This window comes from Xenopus laevis, chromosome 3L (genome assembly GCF_017654675.1).
Source record: "Xenopus laevis strain J_2021 chromosome 3L, Xenopus_laevis_v10.1, whole genome shotgun sequence".
In the NCBI taxonomy this organism is placed as follows: domain Eukaryota; kingdom Metazoa; phylum Chordata; class Amphibia; order Anura; family Pipidae; genus Xenopus; species Xenopus laevis.
The window spans coordinates 65,919,431-65,925,482 of record NC_054375.1 but is presented as its reverse complement, the minus strand read 5'-3'; the positions used below and the strand labels follow the sequence as shown (position 1 = coordinate 65,925,482).

The 6,052-nt window shown below is 41.9% G+C and overlaps 1 pseudogene; it reads left to right on the top strand.

Moving 5' to 3' along the window:
* Window positions 1–5,477: 5,477 nt before the first annotated feature.
* On the top strand, window positions 5,478–6,052 carry LOC108711096 (annotated as a pseudogene).

Here is a 6,052-nt window from a genome sequence, read left to right as displayed (position 1 = left end):
TTGACCCTACCCCTCACAAATGACACACATAGGCCTTTAAGGACTAACAGCATGTGTGCCCATCACTGTGGCACTGAAAGAGTAAAAAGCAGTAGGGCAGCAAAACATCAAAATGCATGCCTAGCAATCCTATGAGCAGCAATGAGGAAGCAGCAACTTCCCAGCAGTTACATTCATTGCACATCATTCACAGCTCCCACCGAATGATGTGCAATGAATGTAACTTCTGGGAAGTTGCGGCTTCCCCATTGTGCTTATTGGATTGCTAGGGTAAAGGCTAGCCTAGCAGCTCTATTTGCACAACAACTCCCAACATCAGGCAGCCTGTAATTAATGGTGATGGAAGTAGGGACTTGTAGTCTTCCAAGAGCTGAGGACAAAATGACCGAGTACCAGTGGCAATGGTACCCTCCCCCGCCCTTTGATTGTTCCCAGCCCACTATTGAATGCACTCATGAAGCAGCTGGGCACCAAGCGGTGGGGGGCTCACTCATGCTGACAGGTGTCGCAGCTTGCACCTGTGTCACCATGGCATCATCTTCTGCAAATGTGCAGCCGCAGCCAGAGCCAGCTCACTGCGGCCGCTCCATCGATGAGGCACATGGAAGAGGTGAAGGCAGGGCCAGTCTTAACAACTGCGGGGCCCAATTGGAACCATTTTGGTGGGGCCCCCTAAATGGAGTTTTGCCATCTGGCACAGGGTTCCTGTCCCATGATAATTACTCACTACATTTCACTAATTTATTTCTAGAGTTCAACTGCATACAAAACGCAGGAATTTATTTTCACAGTATATGTGCATTTTTAAAGATTTACCCTCAAACCTTCCTGTTGTATGGTAAATAGTACAGGGGAATACGTATGCTGGCATGGTTTTCTGTTATCTCTCTGTACAGACTATGAGCAAATTTAGGGGGCTGTTCCTGCTGAATTGTGCTTAGTACAGGGAATACCTATGCTGCCATAGTTTTATGGGATCTCTCTGTACAGACTATGAGCAAACTTAGGGACTGTTCCTGCTGAATTGTGCTTAGTACAGGGAATACCTATGCTGCTATATTTTTATGGGATCTCTCTGTACAGACTATGAGCAAACTTAAGGGGCTGTTCCTGCTGAATTGTGCTTAGTACAGGGAATACCTGTGCTGCCATAGTTTTATGGGATCTCTCTCTGTACAGACTATGAGCAAACTTAGGGGACTGTTCCTGCTGAATTGTGCTTAGTACAAGGGAATACCTATGCTGCCACAGTTTTATGGGATCTCTCTGTACAGACTATGAGCAAACTTAGGGACTATTCCTGCTGAATTGTGCCTTTGACCATGTCCACTATAGGAAAAATATTGAATATATAGATAGCTAAACGTTTCTTTTTAATAATGCAATTTATTTTATAAAAGCCAAAAGACACATTTGCAATTCCATGTATAACACCCCAGAACTTAAAGGATGAATTCCATGAATAAAAATCCCCAGAAATGGCACAAATGCAATTTTTTCTAACAAGGAAACACCAGATCCTCTCTCTCAGCAATCAGCGTGTAAGCGCAGGATCAGCCTATTTGCGCCTTAACGTTTTGGCGACATTATGCAAATAGGCTGAACGCGATTGGCCAGTTTTAGTCATGAGAGCTTTCGGCTTCTTCAGCCCCAAAATAAATGATAATGGCGTCGGGTTTTGGCGCAAGTATTTTGAAAAAGGCTGCTTAAGCTGTTATAAGCAGAATTCTTAAAAAAAAAAAAATCCAGGAGAATTTTTTTTGGGGAGGCCGTGGCCCCTGTGGCCCCCCCGGTTCTGCTGCCTATGGAAGGTATATTAAGAAACATCAGTTCTTACAGCATGCCTCGCTCAGACAATAAGAGGATGGAACCCAGAAATTGGAAGAGCCTGTGTCAAATACCACGCTGAAGTACCTATATTACACTCACATTCATATAATCAACAAGATATTCAAAGTAGTCCCAGCTGCTAAGGAATACAGTGAGGGAAAGCACTGAGTGTATTTGCGAGCAAAGATATGAGGTTAGTGGTGCAACCAAAATTCATCCAGTTCATCCCTTTGCCAAAGATGAATCCATATTGATTTGAATTTCACCAGAGGGACCCTGAAACATACAATGGAAAAGATGAGATTCAGGTTTGAAAAGTCTATAAAGGTTTATAAATTGTGATATTAGAATTTCACCTTTAGTACAACGATAAGGCATGAAAAAAATTGCTTGGCAGTTCATTGGGAATTATTATTCATATTAGTACAAACTGATTATATGCATTAAAACCAGGGAATTCTCTAGAAAGAATAAAACATACTTAAATTACATCATAATTACTCTACTTTATAAATAATCCAAATGCCTCAGAAACAAATGCAGGGAAAGGTTTACACTGGATAAAGAACATAATTGTTTATTTGTATCAAAAATGTATAATATAATCAAACTCCCCACCAGTGTTGATTTACCAGCTGTTCAGTATAGTTATATATGTTAGTGTTAAATCCTACTTACCTTTCCAGGGATGTTGCTAGTTGGATACATCCCACAAATAGCAGCAGTACCTTCATGGCTTTCTGAAGACCAGATTGAATTAAGATACTGTTCCTGTTGCATTGCCTTTTGAACATTTCCTAAGGTCATTATGAACTCGGCCAATCAGAGCAGGTCACTGGCCGGACATAATGATGACATATTCTGAGAATTGTAGAAACTCGTTCTCCAGCAATTGGGAAAATATATGTGAGATGATGTAGAGAATATTCAAATATTAATGGGGAATGTGAGTGGCAAATGGTTATCTCTATGTGAGAATTGTGCATGATTTTCTTCAGCCTGCAGATGTCACTATTTAACCAAAAATCTGTAACTTGTTAGTCAGTGGTGTAACTAGATATTACTGGGCCCCACAGCAGATTATTTTTCAGGCCCCCAGGTTGACCAGTTTTATCAATATTTATATAATATTTATATTGTATATAACTTAGGACCTCATGGGCCCCACTGCAGCCGCAGGGTCTGCTTCCTCTAATTACGCCTATTAGTACTGAGTTCTATATTCTAGTAGGTGTAGTTGCTGCCATCTTGGTGGCTGCACTGATAGAAAAGGGTGGAATCAGAGACAAAAGACAGGAGTAGAGAGGAAAAAAAAGAAATGTGAAAGAAGCAATATGAGAAACCTCAGTCGTTCTTATAAGCAGTCAAAGAATGTTGTTTTATACATTCATAATGCTCTCATCCTCCATTTCCATACCAAAAGCCACTTTCCTCTCTGCAACTCTGAAGTGGCACAGGCCCCAGGGCTAAGATCAGCTTTATGCATGGGGCTGCTATTACTCTGTCAGAGAAATTGTCTCTTGGAGCTGATCCCTTGGCTTTGTTATACAACTCCTGGGGGGGCTTGGGCCACATGGTATATTGTATGGTAGGCCCCCTTTCAGGGCTGGATTTACATACATGGCACCACTAGGCCTGCTCTTGTTCGTTGCCCCTGTCCCCTCCCTTTTATTCACTCAAATTTTCATTGGGATCAGAGCAATGGAGATTGGCGCACATGAAATTAAAAAAACGATCGTATCTCCTGTGAATCCCCAGTGTTTCTGAACCAATGTGGGTGTGTTTGGGCAGCATGCCGCCCCCTAAAATCCTCCCGCCCTAGGCCCGGGCCTTGGTGGCCTCTCCACAAATCTGGGCCTGCCCCCTTTACAAACAATGTCAAATTTGCCACGCATTACAGATATGTGTGCAGTGGGAGGGCAACCGGCTGACAAGGAGTGAGGAGTGCCCAAGGTTGGAGGGTCTGCATTTTTATGCTAAGACTTTGCATGTTTGGGCCCCCTGGGGATTTTTTTTTTGCAGGGCACCAGGCCAGTCATAAAGTAGCAAAACAAGAAATAAAGAGAACTTCTGTGCATTGCCAGTTTAAGTTTGTTACTCAGATGTGCAGTGACAGCTCTATTGTAGTAATCATGTACCAATCAACAAAAAGATATCAAATGTAAAAGCTTCAAATTATGCCAAAATAAAAATAAATAATATAACTATGTCATAAATAAAACAATTTCCAATGTAGGATATGCAGGGAGTTATTTCCCCTCCTAGTTCAGTAAATCCCATTTAGCTGTAACCTAAGGCCAGGAGGAGAGATGTGTTCCTGTAGGCCCAGGGGTAGAATAAGTTGATCTTGTCCTTAATTTTTTTAAAGAAATTAAGAAAGTCCAGATAGCTGTAACCTATGTCCTAAGCAGTGTCAGACCGGGGTATGCAAGGCCCACTGGGGCTACTATCCCAGAGGACCCCATCGCCTTCCCACTCATTTGCTCACACACGACCAGTCCCATCCCCCACGCACCTGATACTTACTTTGCCAGAGGAGTGACAATAATGCGGGTGGGTATTGGGCCTGTGTCAGCGGGGCCAAGACACAACAGGTTTTTTTCTCAGTGTCCCGCCAGCCCAGTCTGGACCCCTTAATACTTGAACTTGCATCCAAGGCATTAATAAACAACCCGTCAGAAGGTATACAACCACTCTCACTTTTCAGAAATATTGGCTCATGGAAAAAGATGTAAAAAGAAGTATTAATAGATATTTATATATGCCTAATGATTCCCAAATTAAAATACAAACTGTCCAATACATATTGGTCATTTGATGAAAATGTCATTAAAGGAGACCAATATGTTTTGGACAGTTTGTATCCTGTGGTTTACATCCCAATTAACCTAATGCAGCAATCTTGTTCAAATGAAAGATCTCCCATAAAAGTGAATAACCCTTCATTTAACCAGTTGAACGAGCTCAGGAGACTTCTTTAAAAGAAAAATAAAATGTTTGTACACAGCCGAATCCATAATCCGTGCCCTTTTCATTGCTGCTGCAGTACAAGAAGTGGTCAGGCTGTTGTCCGTAGGCCTTTAAGAGCACTTCAGTGCATACTTCAGATGTGAGTGAGATAGTGTGCATTAGTCCGTCTCCGTCTATACAAACCCATTAAGTCACACTGACATTAATCTGTGGATTTATTTTTAAATCATGACAGGTACGTTAAACAGCATCAGTTTACATCTGAACATTTTGGTGTTTGCGCGTCTGAAGTTAAAATGTTTAGTTGACAGGATTCCAAGTTTAACAATTCAGCCTTTTTCTAAAGTTCATTATCAAGATGTTCATTCCACCAAGGATAACAATGTGCATAGCAAATTTTTATTTGGTTTTAAGGTTTTTTATTTTTCCACATAGGCCTTTGCCAGGAACCCTGCTTTTTAGAAGACTAGATACAAGATATCAATGCAGCCCTGCTGTTAATAGTTTGAAACATCTCAGAGACAGGGGAGCAACTTTCTCAAGACCCGTCGGACCGTTTCATCACCAGACGCTCCTTCAGTTCCATCAGTACCATTTCACAGCCCTTGAGATTAGTCGCAGTTGCTATGAAAACAACATCCTGTAATGGAACGACAGAATTGCCACTCTTAACTTCTTCAATAATACAGCCCCAGAGGAAATGTAAAATCGCCAGAGCATGTTCTCTCTTCACGTTGCAAACGATGGGGAACACTATTAAGGGAATAATTGCTTTTATCCCATCTAAGACTTGCCAGAACTATTGGGAGAGTTGGAAGAAATGCCAACTGATAAAATGGTGGACCTGAGCAGCAAGCAGTCTAGAAGATTCCCTCTGAGGGCGTGTGCCTTCACGGAACTTGTTAAGTTGTACCTCAGTGACAATAATTTAAACACCCTCCATCCTGAGATGGAACTGCTGCAAAACCTTCAGATCCTAGCCCTGGATTTTAACCATTTTAAAGTATTGCCACAGGTCGTCTGTGCCCTTAAACAACTGTCAATCTTATATCTTGGAAATAACAGGCTGAGGGACCTGCCTCCAGAACTATGTTTTCTCAAGAACCTGCATACTCTTTGGATTGAGTCTAATTACTTCACACATTTGCCTGTGGTGGTTTGTGAACTAACACTACTGAAGACACTTCATGCTGGATCCAACCCCATCCGCCAGCTACCAAATGAGCTTAAAAATCTGAACCAACTGCGCTGA